Genomic DNA, 16,522 nt, shown 5'->3' with positions numbered 1-16,522 from the left:
GTACTCGCCACGTCTTTGGTGCGGCTCTTTTTTTTTTTTTTATTGACACTTTAGTGCGTTTTTTTACTGTATGTAGCCTGCTCGTTTTTTTTTTTTAAATGGGGGGGAGACCCCCCCAACCCCCCAAGGCCACGCAGAACTTACATGCTGGACGACCAAAAGGAATACCACTTGCGTGGTGAAGACGGTCGTTGAAGGCTCCCTCGTTGAAGAGACGTTTGCGGGGTAAGTGGATCGTTAAAAACGTCAAGCGTGGAAAAGACATCGTTGTAAATGATGTTTCCCGTACAAGTCAAGCACAGCCGGATAGCCGCAGTTGGTGCTTTCTTTCTTTTTGGCACTATATTTACCATAAATATAAAAATATTCATATCTCCAGGTATAATTATTGGATTTTTGTTGTTTTGGTATAATTGTATTTATTGAATATTTTCTTTTCTTCTAAGTCGGTTTAGGATTTCTTTGTGTTGTGTTTTCACATTATTATTTTTTGAGTGCTGCATAAATACTGTACACATTGCCTCTGAATTAGGCTTTCCTGATTTAAGGACAAACTACCAGAGGGTTAAGTACAGGCTTATTTAGGAACCCATGCCGCCATGGAGAAGATGATGGCTGAAAGGAGGCATCATATCAGTGGTGGCTCCTTGTAAGGGGCTCCAGGGTGCAGCCCTCTGCCTCCTGTTAGTCCCCACATTCTTCACTTTGCCTATTTGCAATTTGGCAGTGTTCATGAAAAAACAACATTCATGGTATCGAGAACACTGTCCGTGGACATATCAGCCCCCTCAGCCTGATCTCCAGGGTCCTGATGACTTTGGCAGTTGGAAGGAACATAAGGGGCAGAGGCAAGATCCAGCTACCGAGTGTTGTTTTAAAATACAGCACTCTGTAGCAGGATGTTTGGATTGCGTGTGTCTGTGGGACGAAGTTTAACTACTGTCCCCTCAAACAGACTCAATCCATTTTATCCAGAAGACAGTCTGCACATGCTTCTGACAGCACAGTATATCTGCTATAAAGAAGCTGTCAGGGCACATATAAATGCATCCCTGAGGGCAATGAGAAACCACACAGACCAGCAGGAGCAGAATTCCCAATTATGTCCCATCTTCTTTTAGGGGTGTGGTTCCTTTCTTATCAAGGATCTGGCACAGTGATAGAGATGGGTCTTTCCCTTTTCAAACATCAATCAATCAGAGGTTGTAAAGCGCACTACTCATCTGTGAGGGTCTCAAGGCGCTGGGGGGCAGCAACTCCTGATCAGTTGAAGAGACAGGTCTTGAGGTCCTCCTGAATGTGTGCAGAATCGGGGAGCATCTGATGTTCACAGGGAGCTCGTTCCCGGTTGTGACTGCGATGTAGGAGAAAGCTCTCATGCGGGTTCTGTTTCTGCAGAAGTGGGGGACCTCTGCCAGGGTGAAGTCAGCGGAGTGGAGGTTCCTCTTGGGTATGTGGAAGCATACTCTCTCGTTGAGGTATTTGGGTCTAATGTTGAGGGATTTGTAGTTGTGGGTGAGGAGTTTTGAATGTGACCCTCTTCTCGACGGGGAGGCCTCGTAGGTGTTGGGTCATGTGCTTGTGACGCGGTGTCCCAAGGACGAGTCTGGCTGTGGCGTTCTGGAAGGTTTGGAGGTTCTGATCGTGGTCTGTAGGGGTAGGTGGGATCCCAAGGGTGGAGGGCCACCAGGTGTTGTCCCAGGTGGAGGTGCAGGGTCCGAAAACAAGGACCTCGGTCTTCTCCGAGTTGAGCTTCAAGTAGCTGTCCTTCATCCAGGCTGCCACGTTCTTCATTCCTTCCTGAAAGCAGAGTCTGGTGTCATCGGGATTTTTCGTGAGTGAGAGGATGAGCTGTGTGTCGTTGGCATAGGATACGATGCTGAGCCCATGCTATCTGGAGATGGCGGTGATGGGGGCCATGTAGATGTTGAAGAGCATGGGGCTGAGTGATGATCCCTGGGGCACTCCGCAGTTGATTTCCATGCGTTCGGAGAGGAAGGGAGGGAGTGGAATCCTCTGGGTTCTGCCCGAGAGGAAAGATTGGATCCAGTCGAGGGCGGCTCCTTATATCCCGCATCCTGATGTCTGGCTGTGAGTGTGCGATGTGAGACGGTGTCGAAGGCTACGGAGAGGTCTAGAAGGAGGAGGGTCGCAGTGTGTCCCTGGTCTAGTAGCATGCGGATGTCGTCAGTGGTGGCGAGGAAGGCTGTCTTGATGCTGTGGTTGCTGCGGAATCCAGACTGGTAGGAGTCTAGGATCGAGTTCTCTTCGATGAAGGTGGTCAGCTGGGTGTTCACAAGTCTCTCAGTGACCTTGGTCACGAAGGGGAGGAGAGAGATGGGCCGGTAATTTTTCAGGTCTGCTGGGTCGACCATAGGTTTCTTGAGGAGGGGTTTCACTTCCGCCTGTTTCCAGTCATCAGGGCAGATGCTGGATCTCAGGGAGGCGTTGATCGTCCGTCCTAGTTCAGGTACGATGGCGGCGGTGGCCCTGTGGAGGATGTGTGGTGGGCAGGGGTCCGTTGGGGCTCCTGAGTTTTCTTCATGGTCGCGGTGATGAGTTAGATGGTAGATGGGTCCCAGGACATGATGGTTGGCTTATTGGCGGTGGTGGGTAGGGTGGTGGTGTCTGGTGCTTTGTTCGCTGAAGTTGTCGTAGGTGACCTTGATCTTCAGATGGAAGTAGGATATGAGCTTGTCACAAAGTTCCGGGGAGGGTGTGGCATTCGTGACTTCTGTGAACTGCTGTTGGACTTTGAACAGTTCCTTGGCATTGGTCGCATTGGTCTGGATCTTGTCTCTTATGAAGGTCTGTTTGGTGTCTCTTGTGTGCTGATGGTATTCTTTTATGGCGTTGTTCCATGCTTTCATGTTTTTCTGGTTTCGCCAGGTTTTCTCTAGGCGTCTTGCTTCTTGAAGTTCTGCGGTGAACCAGGCGTCCTTCAGAGGGAGTTGTTTGGCAGGGTGTTGGAGGTGTGCGTGCTTGTCGGCACAGCAGGGGACCCAATGGTGAAATTCTCTGGCAAAGAGTTGGTGTCGGTCGTGGCGCTGGGGGATTTGAAGGAGGGTGGAATTAAGGTGTTCCTCTGTGACCTTGCTCCAGTTCCGTCATAGCGGACGCTTGGATGTGGTTGTGGTGTTGAAGGTGAAGTGGACAAAGTGGTGGTTCGTCCAGAGGAGCTGGGTGGTGTGGCTGAAGCGGATGTTAGGACCTCCCGCGAAGATGGGGTATGTGGGGGTGTGTGTTGACGAGCTACTTCAGTCCTAGGTTGGTGAGGTTATCGAGGAGAGTGGTGGGGTCAGGGTCTTTGTCGTTGTCGAGGCGGAAGTACCGTTCCCTGAGTTGGATGTAGTCTGTGGAGGTGATGGTGAGGGGTTCGGCGAGTTCGGCGATGTTGATTGCGGGCTGGGTTCGAGGTCCTGGCGGTCTGTAGGTGAGGATGCCGTTTAGCGTGGTCCTGGGGCTGGTCTGGATCTGGAAGTGGAGGTGTTCTGTGTTGGAGTGGGGGTCACTCATGCTGGATGTAGGGAGCAGGAGGGGGGTCTTGTGTGCGATCGTGAGTCCCCCTGTTGGACGGTGTGAGCGGTCCTTTCTCTGGATCTTGTAGCGGTCGGGGATGGCTGTGGGCATGTTGGGGCTGGAGGAGGAGTTGGTCCAGGTTTCCATAAAGAAGGCAACATCCGGCGATAGGGTGTCGATCAGGTCGCAGATATCTACGGCGTGTTGGTGCAGCGAGCGCACATTGGGGAGGATGCATGTCAGGGTTTTGGTGGTCCGTGTATTGGGCGGGTTTTTGATGGTTGTGGGAGCTCTGTCGATGGTGAAGGATCTGCGGCAGGGTCTGCACAAGAACTGCCTATGGGTGGTGTTTTGCGAGGAACTTGCGCAGTCAGCGTGTCTTCCGGGATTGAGTGAGTGGAGGGTGAATGAGTCATAGCGGTGAAGTCTAGGAGATCCAGGTTTCTTGGTGTTGGCCGCGGTCAGACCATGGTCGAGGCGCAGACGGCCAGAGACGGGCGCAGACGGGCGCAGACGGGCGCAGACGGGCTTGCCTTTGGCGCACCTTCGGCGCCCAGTGGCATATTCTTGCTGCTCTGTCTGGCTCCTTGTTAAGAATCATGGCTTGATGGTTCCAATGTCCAGTGCTAGATTCCTGCTCAGCTGCAGCACTGGAGCCTCCAAAATGCCAGTGAAGAAAGCAAAGAAAATAAAGGAAGTTTCTCTGTTTATGTACGCATGCATTTGTGAGTATGTCTGTGAATTATTGAAAGTAAATAGGACTAAGTAAAGGTGAATGTGTGAGTGTCAATGGGTGAAAGTGAATGAGAATCTGAGTTTGAGAGTGTATGTGAATAAGGGAGGTGAGGATGAGGGAGTGAGTGAGTGAATGAGTGTGAGTGCATTAGAAGGAGCAAGTGATTGGAGATTGGAGGGAGTGGAAGTGAGTCAAGGGTGTAGCTATCACCTCTATTAGCTGTTTGTTGTGCTATTCCATCTAATTTAGAGTGCTTACACTGCAATAGAGGAGCACTCTTTCACACGTCAAAAGTACAGTAAATAATAATAAACTAAGGCCAACATTTACTAATTTGCACTATCTCTATCACGATGCAAAATTAAACAAAGCAGCACGTGCTATATCCTATCATGTGCAACATGTGTTTTGTGCTGGAACGGTGAACTTTTCACATAACAAAAAAAAGGTGTGCTCTACTTTGCATCCCTTTGTGTCATTGAAACGTTGCCTGGGCTTTATTGGTGCAGATCAATGCAAACAGCCTGAGGTTTTTAAATGCAAAGCCCAATCTGCTAAGGATGCCAGACAGAGAGCTTAGTGTCAAAAACCATCTCCTCCTTGAAAAAGTTACAAACAAGGAGAAATGTGCTCATTTCACAAATCAAAAACATAAAATGAATTCATTCCATGTGTGCTACAGTGCACATCAAAACCTAATGCGTAGAATCCTTCAGGGTTTGTCTACTGGAGGGGCATGCCTCCATGAGAAATCCTATGTTAGGCAGAGCACACTCATCTCTGTACCATGGTGGTAAGATGGAAGAAGGAGGCATAAGGTGAAATCAAAAGTAGGTGACCTTACTATTATGCAACACCAGCATTCAGCAGCAACAAATTACACAATGCAAATAGTGCACATTTTATGTATGCTTAGTGGCCAAATATTCGAGGGCAAGGAGCGAATAAAATGGTTGTAGAACAATGCAGGTGACATCTTCAAAATGTAACCCTTGTTCCTTTATTTTCCCCCTTCATTTTCTCTGGCCAATCGGTAGTTGCCTCAAAACTCCCTGTAAAGCCTGGAATCTCATTAGAATAGAGAATATGTGTTAATCATAGACACTAAAGACTCAACGACAATGTCATTTCAAAAACAGAACTCTGTCCAAATTACAAAAAAATGCACTGGCGTTGGCTATTTGGAAAGAGACGCCAAATGACCCCAACCTAAGCTTAGTAAAGGGAAACCAACAGAGGACTTTTGTCCTGGGTATGAGTCTGCGCATGGTGGTGAATATATATCCATCTCGTAGCTCCGGTAGGCTGTGGGATAGGCACAAAGGGCTCATCCTGCATTCTGGGCACTCTCGTGCTCCATGGAAATGTGGTGCAGCTCAGCCCCGGCACAATGACAATAGCAGCAGACAAGCGCCTTGTCGGAAACAAAGATTTGTTTTGCTGTCGGTTTTAACGTCTAACTGCATTACAAAACAAGGCCGCTCTGAACAATTTAATGATGCGGGAGCAGATGAAATGTTTTCACCATCCTGTGGAGGGCAATTATTGCTACCACAGATGTGTAGGGAGAGGCACAAAAGGGCTCCGAGTTGCCAGAAAAGTTGCTCGACTTTTTTTGATAGAGGAGAACTTGTTGCTGTGATTTGTAGCTGGCTAATTTTTTACTTTTTGGACAGAGGAAATTCGCTCTACGGTGCTCTAGAGAAAAGTCTCCTCACTGGGAGGCTGAACTTTCCCACAGAAACCAAGTGCAGATTGTTTTGTTCGGCATTAATCTAGGTTTTAGCAGTCACAATACACACCACTGTCCGTCTGCGGTGCCTTGCTTTCAGATATGATGCAAATGAAGCGTTCCTCACAGCCTTGGTTGACGACAGGAAGTCTAAAAGAGCTTTTGGAACAAAGGAAGAAAAATGGCCCTTGTTTATTCATTCACTGAGCATGCTCCGGCAGCATTTTGCATCATGTGATTAGCGCTCTCCATGACAACAACTGTGATGCTAAGTACACGCTGTTCTGTGCGGCATTTGGAGGGTTTTCTGTTTGACTTTTTCAAATGTAATTTGCATAATTAATCCTTGTGCATATAGCTCACAATGAATAAAGGCCCATACTTATATTCTTAAAAGGTTTGCATGCTAAAATAACCTTACAACTAATACTGTTGGCTAAAAAATCTCTATTTCATACATTGCATTTTAATGCTTTTACTCTACTTTAAGTTCTGACTGACTGACTGACTGAAATATTTGTAGAGCGCTCTATTGCCGAGGCGTCTTGACGGTATAGAACAGAAGCAGGCAGCAACTCTGAGTTATGGCATAGAAAAAAGCCAGGGGCCTTATTTATGAAGGCCTTGCGCCGCCGATGCGTCACTTTTTCCCATGTTAAAAGTGACGCACCGGCGGCGCAAGTCCTTCATAAATAAGGCCCCAGGTTTTTAGTGCCTTTCTGAAGCTCATTTTGGATTTGTCAGACCGGAGCTCGGTGGGCAGAGAGTTCCATAGTTTGGAGGCCTGGTAGGTAAAAGATTTCCCACCCCAGCGGCTCTACGTATTCTGGGCTGGCACACCAGGTCTTGACTAGATGATCTTAATGTGCGCTGCGGGGCATAGCGCGGGAACAGATTGGTGAAGTCTGCCGGCCCATTCCCATATTGGGATTTATGGACTAGGCAGAGGGCCTTGAACTGGATTCTACGCCTAACCGGGAGCCAGTGAAGTTCACGAATGGTTTTGGAGGTAGGGTGACGTTTAGGGAGATTCATTAGAACTCTAGCTACCGCATTTTGAGTTGCCTGTAATTTAGCCATCTGTTTTTCCCCCATGCCCAAGTACAGAGAGTTGCAATAATCTACCCTAGACATTACAAGGGCTCCTATCAACGTCTTTCTTAGGGTGGGTGGGATATGCGGTAGGATTTTTCTGATCACCTTAATGGTGTAGAAACAGGCCGATGTCACCTGGTTTATTTGTGCGGTACAGGAGAGTTCTTTGTCGAACATAAAGCTGAGGTTCCTAACCTTATCTGCTGGGACAGGGCAGGTGCCGGCCTCCGGAGGCCACCAGAGGTGGTTCCAGATAGATGGTTTCTGGCCGAACTCTATTACCTCCGTCTTTTCTGTGTTAAAGTTTTAAGAAATTGTGGCTCATCCAATTTTTTACATCTAAGAGGCAGTTCCTGAAGCGTCCTGCTGTTATTTCCACCGACTGAGAAAGTGACACTACAATTTGTGTGTCATCGGCGTACGACACCAGATGCAGACCGTGACATTTTATTAGTGCTGCAAGAGGTGTCACGTACAGGTTGAATAACGTAGGCGACAAGGCCGAGCCTTGGGGTACCCCCCCAGGGAGGGAAAATTTGTTGGATTGGAAACCTCCTCAATGGACTTGCTTGCAATTCTGCATTGTCCGAATTTACAGCCACGCCGTTTACATTAGCATTATCGATCATTTGATTTAAAACAATGTAGGCAATACTTTAATTGACCAAAGGTACTACTCTCTTCCCTGATGGTCCCATTTGAAAGTGGTGGGACCTAAAGACCTGTCTTAAAGGGCCTGACTCTCTCCAGCAGAGTCTGGGAAGAGCTCTTACCAAACATTTCGAGAAAAATGGGGCAACCAATGCTTTTACAGTATGTTTCGATAAATGTTTCTTAATACCTAGACGCTTTGAACATGGAATTCCAGTAACTTTGTGGTTTGACAAGCAAGGCTTACCTTCCATGAGGGTGGCAGAGCTGATGCTCCCTGCGGATTTTTTTAAAGGTGGCAAATTAGTGTATTAGTCTGTACATTTCATGAGATTTTGGCTTGATATTATGATATTACAGGTAGTTACAAAATATGATAGGTTTCTGCAATGTCCCATAATTTCTTGTACGCAGAGGCTCATATTATGCTATCTTTTCTTGCTGTTTTATTAACAGCAGCCAAGGAAGAGAAGAAACAACATTACCCAGAAAAGCGGATGAAAGAACGCCAAACAATGATATCATAATACCACAACCAATGAGACGTCGAGTAGCCCAATAATTATTGTGACTGAGAGCGACAAATTCTCTCTTCTTGCTGCTCGTAGTCAAGGTAAGTACCATGCTCCATTTTCCTATATTATTGTCATTGTTTACATGATTTGTCTGGTATATTACTGTGCTTTCACTCACGTTGCTCAATTTCAGCTTTGACCCTGCACGTGCGCTCTAGGCAGTGCTCCGCGCTACTGCAAGCATTTTTGCCATAAGGGGCATTCGGGCTTCGCTCTCATTTCTGTCATTTTGCTTTCCTCGGCAGCGCCACCTAGAAACATTTTCTGTGCCTGAGAGGTTTTGTTGGACCGTTTTATGGTAACAAAGTTTTTTCCCTTTCAAGTCCTCTCAGCAGCGCACTCTTTGGCAGCTGGATAATTTCTCCCTAGTTCATATGACCCTTTTTCCTCAGGGCCACGCCCATTACAGGTTCCTTCTCTTTTAAGGATTTGCTAAATTAACCCATGTCCTTTAAGTTTGGTTCAGGCATTTCTTGACACTTTGTTTTAGCTGGTTTTTCTGGCTGGGGGGATTTGTACCTATTTAGTGGGGGTAATTGAAATTTTGAACCCATTTTCACTATTTATGATGGCCAACGAGGAAGAAACCCATGCATTTGGTCGTTTATTAAGGATTCTATAAAGCAGGCAATCTCTGTCTCTATGCTGGACTAAAAAAAAAAAATTAGAGGCTTCTATTTCAAAAAAGGGTACAAAATGTCCAACAACCATTGGTGTGTTTATCAAAGACGTTTAATTAAAAACTGGTCCTCTGATCTGAGAAGTTTCTTTTTGGAGCTTCCTTCTTCCCCTCTTAAGATTAACCCCTAAATGACACTAATGATGATGATGTTCTGAGTGACACGCATATCTTTGATGGATCATCAGATCCTTACAATTATGGGCTTCCGGAGAATAGGCATAACATTTCTCCTAATGGTGGTGATATTCACCCAGTGTTTGATGAATGAGTTGACCGTCTTGGGGAACCTAAGTTTGACCCCTCCGTAATACACCATCCCAATTACACAGAGTGGGTCCTTCTGAGCATGTGGCTGAGTATGTTTCATTGTATCTTCTACGTGCTCTAGATAAATCCTCTAGGAATACATTTAAGTCAGAGTGTAACCGTCCTTCCCTTTCCAATAACATTATGGCTACTCTTGTCATTGATCCACACATGTTGATGTTTTTTACTAAATTTAGAAAGGATCCAAAGAAAGGGATTGACAGTCCCTGGTCCAACTGCCAGGACAGTATTTTACAGGTGGTCGGTCCACTTACTAGGATATTGGATCTTGCCAAAGAGGCAAAAATTAAGGGCTGGATACCCTTTCTAATTGGGCCAAGTGGACTAAAGGTATTTTGGGCAATGCCAACGCACACATTTCTCAAGAGAGGCAAAAAAGTTTGTTAATTAAAAATAGACCTCAAGCTTAGCAGCCTTTCTAGTAAGGAAGAAAGTCCACTTGCTAAAGGCCTCCTGTTTGGGGATTCCTTCATTAAGTTTGGATTCTTTCTGGAACAGAGTATGGAGACTGCCTTGATCAAGGCTACAGAGGAGATTAGGCCATTGATGGATAGAGGTGGTGCTGCTGCCCTGATCCTCCTTGATCTGTCAACAGCTTTTGATACTGTTGACAATAATTTGCTGCAACTGCGTGTTGAATAATTAGGGGTTAGGGGTTTGGCACTGTCCGTGTTATCGTCTTTTCTGATGGAAAGAAGACAAACAGTGACCCTGGATAATTTTAAATCGACCCTTTATGTTTGACCTTGTGGGGTTCCACAGGGTTTGTTGCTTAGTCAATGCCTTTTTAATATCTATGTGTCGGTACTGGCTCGTTTAATCCAGCATTTCGGCTTCAGTTTAACTTTGTATGCCAACGACACACAGATTGTGGTAGCTGCGTAGAAAGACCGAGCCTCCCCTGCATTGCAATTTCAAAATTGTATGTTGGAAATTAACTATTGGATGGGCAAGCATTGTCTTAAACTTAATTCGGAGAAAAACAAAATAGTGATCTTTGGTAATTTCCAACCAAGTTCGGACGGCTTTTGGGGGCCAGTCGAGATGGGAGAATTTAAAAAACCAATAGAAAAAGCATAAACTCTCGGGGAACTGATTGATAACAAACTAGCATTCTCTCAGCAAACTAATGCTTCTGTTTTTGCCACCTTTTATTTGATTAGGAAACTGAAGAAGGTTCTTCTTTATATCCCAATCAATTCTAGGAGGATGGTTGTGACTGCACAGGTGCAACCAAACCTAGATTACTGCTACAGACTGTATAAGAATATGCAGATACAACATAAAAGACCTACAGATGCCACAAAATGCAGCAGCAAGACTCTTATTAAATCTGCCCAAATATGAGTCAGTTTCCAAGGATATCCAGAGACTTCACTGGCTTCCCGTAGCAAGTTGTGTCAAGTTTAAGACGCTATGCCTAGCCTAAAAGGCCTTGAACAATACAGTGATGGAGCAAGGACCCGTAGAAGAGAGACTTGCTTGGAGCAATCCACTCCTTTAACTAACTAACAAGGTATTACAATAATTTTGTGTAAAACTAATGAGAACCCCATGAATACGCGGGTTAGTGAAGCTTGCTTATGTGTTTACTAACGAGAATAACATGAACGAAGGACTAATACCGATCTAAACGGGAAATCTTTACTGTGTATGTGTCAACTGCATCTAGGCAGTACGACAAGCTATTGCTTGGAGGAAAATTCTTGCGCATGAGCAGAAGACACTAAAATGGATTCTTGAAGATTCGTGTGCATGGCATCTGCCTGTTTGAACTAAATCAAGCCTTTTTTACTAAAGCTAACGTGGGGATACATTTAATAAATAAACTGGGATAGAGTAGAGGTGGGAGGTATACAGTGCGACCGTTTTATTTATGAAAGTAACATCTGTATTTTGACTTTATCACTAGTGCGTTTTTGGCCTCTCATGTATAACTGAAGTAAGCTGAGCAAAAGGAAGACTGTGCATGTCCACTGGAAGTTAACCCAGAATGATGATATAGATGTTGAACAGGAGCCAAGGTTGCAAAGTATTATACCCTGGGAAGAATGGTGAAAGGTTCAATGATATGGACTTGTATTCAGACTGTTAAAATAATGTTTCAATTAAAATGTGAATGTGGGTGTGAAATAAAATTCGGAATAAAAATTAAGGGGGTGGGTTTATGAAAAATGGTCGAACTGATTTAGATGGCATATAAGCATGGTGTGTTGATCTTCCCCCCTTGCCTGACCAATTAGGTCTTGTATTTTTACGATATTGAAACTGTAGTGGGTGGAACATGAAGAATTAAAGGTATAATTGAGATGGCCGTAGTTAGTTAGTTGTAGATTTTGGGATGCTGTCCTTGCTGCGGGAGATGCTGCTGGGAGAGATGCTGTGAGATGCTGAACCTGAAACTCAACTTTCTATCCTAATTTAATTGGGTAAGAGCAGAAGATTTGCGGAAGAATCTCGAGGAGGAAAAGAGTGTCAAAGAGGGGTGCAACACAATCGTCGGTATTCTGGAGAGGTTGTTTATCCTGTGCTGATTCCTGTCCTGAAGTCTTTGTCGCCTGATCTATCCCGGGGGACCCTTACCAGCCCTTTGGCCAGGGGTTTGGTCTTCACATCATTCTTGGTAACTATATTTTCACGCTATTTGTAGATGTTCTTTTCTCTCTGTCCTCTCCCTTTCCGTCCATTGAACATTACATGAGCCCAAAGTATATGTTTGATGATTAATCAATTGAATTTTCTCTCCTAAGAATGATGGTGATTGCACTGTGTATTTGAGATGGTTCACATGTGCTTGAAATTTAGATGAAAATGTTAAACCTTCCTGAGTCTGTGATTATTTACTTTAAATATAGATCAGTGAAAGGGTTAATTTGAGATGAACAAAGGTTCCCAATAACTAATTCTGAAATTATAAAAAATATATATAAACTTTGACTCCAGCGGATTACTCAATCATGTGTGTTTATGGGCCCAGTTGAGTATATGATAGTGGAGTATCTGTTGTTGGTACGTCGCTGGACCAGTTTTCTGGTAGCAGAGTTATGGTTATTATTGACTAGTTTGGTGATACATATTGATTATTGATTATTGATTATTGGCTATTGATTCATGTTAAACAAAAAGAGTTAGCTTCTTGTTTTCTGTTGTCTGGAAATCCCGGGAAAATGAATAGCGGGTGGTGACAGAAGACACACTGAAGTGAGGTTACTCGTCTGTTGGAATAATACTGAGAAGCTGGTAAGAGATATAGAGGATTTTTTCTCAGATATATGCATGAGTCACGCGAAGGTCAGATGAAGCAATGGAGAAGAGCTATGGTATCAGAAGGTTTATACCCAGTGTTAATGGCTGAAGAACAGTCGGTTAGCAAGTGTAAGGAAAAAATAAAACACATGAATGTGACAGAATATGGTGAATCAGATGACGAATTACTGGAGGAAAGTTTAACTAAAAATCCTCTACTGTATCAAGAAGTACCCAGTAGAGTCACCCCAAGTGCACCGTAAATTGGAACACCCTTAGTTTCTCAAATTTCACATTGATGTCAGCTAGTAGGGTGCTTCAAGATAATGGGAGAGAAGCCTTAAGTAAAACTAGGGAGGAAGTAGTACAGAAAAGAAGTAAAGCGAATTTAAATACTGAACCTTTGACAGTACTAGTGCCTATAGGTCAGGTTATCCTGTTATATGAAGATAAAATGAGTTGCCCAAAACCTCAAGAAGTAACAATTTCTTTGAGTGATCCAAGAAAAGAGGTAATAATATCTGATAATCAGGCCAGTGAGTGCGATTCAGTCATTTCATTAATGGACCTTCCAATAAGGGAACCTTTAACTGAAACTCAGAAAAGAGTTACACCCGGAAATGTGAAAGAAAAAGAGTCTATGGTACCTTTAGGAACTAGAGGCTCAACCGCAGTCACTCCAGAAGATTTAGAAAGATGGGCACAGGGAATAGAAAAACGAAGCTCAACACCAAAGATCTTAGATACTTACAGATTGAAAGTGGAGCTGGAAGTGATGATAGCTGGAAATATGGGAATAGGAAGATTGAACCTTTACAATGATGAAGCATTGTTGTTTATATGTAGGAGTAAACCAGAAATGCAAAATTGTTTCATGGGAGAGTGACAGAAGTTGCTTCAGACATTGGAGTAGATATAGGGAGATCAACATTATTACAGAAACCATATTGAGTGGAGTTTACTGACAAAGATTTGTAGAATATGAATGTGTCTGTAAAAATATTACAGATAAAAGAGTTAATGAACATTGTGCAGAAGTGGGGAGACATTGTCAAGTGGAGAACTAGGTGGACAAGAGAAAAGGAGGAAGCACAAGCAAAGGGAGCATCATCTGCATTCTTGCTCAAAGAATCAGAAAAAGCTGAGATATTGTGTCCCATGAGAGAGGTTCCTGGTGGTGGGTATGTTCATGTTCCATGGAGCAGACAGGATATTCTGTCATTTACAAACGATTTCCCTAGGATAAGGGAGAAACTCATTGAATGGTACAAACAGGTTGAAAGATTTGTGAATGTTTTGAAGGTTCTGTTGAAGGATCTGGATGGTTTATTTGATATTGTGGTACCTATTTACTTATGGACAGAGTATAAGATCAAATTTGATTGGCCAAGTGAAGAGTATGCTAGAGACCTGAAAACAGGAGCACCCTCAAAGGAGGTGATGAAGAAATATCACCAAGTAATTACTATTCTGAAAGGGAAAATCCATCCTAAAGAAACAGATTGGGTAAAGATAGATAGAACAACTCAAGAGCCAAATGAGTCTGTATATGCATATAATGAGCCGTTATTGCAAGTGTTTAAGCAGTATAGTGGTTTTGTGAACATTGGTGATAAGGATATGGGACATTTTGTGTATCGGTTTGTTGTATGGTCTGAAACCAGAGATTAGTCAGATGATTCAGCAGCACATGTTGTGCTGGCAGAGCAAGACGATCGACGAAAATTTGAACTATGCCAAGTATTGCTGAGATGATATTGAGGTGAGGCATAGAAAGCTAAAATAAAAAATGATGTGGACACAAGTGAAATTGGCAGAACAGCAGGAGAATAAATTGAATACTCAGACTGATAATCAGGTGAAAGAGCAGAATCAGAATGATCAAGTGGCGAATAGCGGTAAAGTAAGAGGACAAATGAATACAGAGGAAGTAAAGAAGTAGTTTCCTTGTCATGCGTGCGGAAAGCTTGGACATTGGAAGAACGAGTGGAAGAACGTTCAGAATAATAATGGGCCAAATCAAAATTCAAATCCACAGATGCAGAATGAAGTGGTTATAAATCAGCCGCAGCAGGTAGTTACTCCACAGTATCAGGTGCCACCAGCAACTATGCCAAACTTTTTGAACACTGAAAAATACAGTGTAAACACCGGATTTCAAGGAGAAATTGGTAAGAAGAATTCTGTGGTTACACAATACTTTTACAGAACGATGATGTCAGGATGGACTTTGTGAAACGACGGTGCCTGAGGGGGGAGGAAGAGGAGTGCGTGCTTGGCGCATCCTTGCTGGTAGATCAGTCAGGTCTATTAATTGATAGGAAAGTGGAATCTAGTGATATCACTTTTTTATTGGATACTGGTGCTAACCGGTCTGCTGTGAGAACAGCAGACATCCCAAACCTACCCCTCTCGGGAGAATCTATCCAAGTTGTAGGAGTGTCAAATCAACAGATTAGCACCCCGACCACAAAACCAATGGAAGTACATATTGGAAATTTTAAAGATATGCATTGGTTTGTAGTTTGTGATTCCAGTCCAGTAAATCTATTGGGAATAGATTTAGAGCCAGATGTAGGAAGCCTAATACCGACCGGTATTAGGCATTTGAGATGTAGGGGCCTAATTTAACGATTCATTAATTTACCGAATCGGTAATTTAAGGAATCGTTAAATTACTGAATTCTTAAATACCGAATCGGTAAATTACCCAATCCTTAATGAAGGAAGCACTCTAATGAGTTCTTTTCACTTGTAAGGATTCGTTATTTACCACCAACTACAAGTTGGTGGTAAATAACGAAAAACGTTAAAAAAGCAATTTTGTGCTTTTGTAACAGTGCCATGTGGCAGACATACATGCCCTTAGGGCATGTATGTGTGCCACATGTGCACCGATGCACTATTCAGGGGTGCAACAGGGTGTCACTGTGACACCCTTTCACCCTTGCAGGTTTACCCCCTCTTACCGATTTGATACTTACTGATTCGGTATTCCCAATTCATTCCTATGGGCCTCCAGAGCCATAGTAATGAATGGGGAATACCGAATTGTACTGATTCAGTAAAAATTACTGAATGAATACCTACATACCATTTACCCATTCTACAATACCGAATCGGTACAATTCGGTATTTTAGAATCTGTAAATGTATTTACCTACATCTGGCCCTTATTGTGCAAAATGAAATACATGATCTACTGTACACCAGATGGTGTCGCTTTCCAAACCCCTAATGAAGATGTTATATATAAAATGATGTTCACTAAACAAGGTTCTGAAGTAGATGAGGTGTCTTCATTGATGACTGAAAGTGATTTACCAGAAGAGTTGAGAACCACAGTGAATCCAGAAGTGTGGGATTTTTACAGGAGTTACGACCTACGTATCTCAATTATGTGTTGGACCAACACATAATTGAGATACGTAGGTCGTAACTCCCCTTCCAGTATCTCACCTATATTTTAACATTGTCCAGTTGCTTTTTTAATAAAATTGTAAAATAAAGTCATAAACCAGGACAATTTTTAACACTCACACTTTTTTTGTTTGCATCCACACTTCACGACCTGCTCCACTGTAACTCAGGTGTGGAAGCACACCCAAGTGACGCTAGGCCACTTGGGTGGGCCCCGATGATGAAGCAAGTCACCACTAGGTGGCGAGTGAGGGGTTTATTAACAAGGAACACTGTTTCCACGTTTGGAAAGCCTTCATCTCTCATCGGGTAATACTCCTTCATTTGTTCTTTAAAAGTCCTTGTAATCCGCCAATAATGGGACCTAGAAAGCCTAGCGGAAAATACAGGATAGTGCAGGATTTGAGAAAGATCAACAAAATTGTAGTGCCCTATTGTCCATTAGTGCCAAATCCAGCAGTGATCCTTCATCAGATACCCTGGAATGCAGGGTGGTTTACAGTAATTGATTTATGCCAAGCCTTTTTCTCTATTCCTTT

The sequence above is a fragment of the Lissotriton vulgaris genome, chromosome 9 (genome assembly GCF_964263255.1).
Source record: "Lissotriton vulgaris chromosome 9, aLisVul1.2, whole genome shotgun sequence".
NCBI classification, from domain to species: domain Eukaryota; kingdom Metazoa; phylum Chordata; class Amphibia; order Caudata; family Salamandridae; genus Lissotriton; species Lissotriton vulgaris.
The sequence above is the reverse complement of the archived record's forward strand: the minus strand, read 5'-3'. Positions refer to the sequence as shown.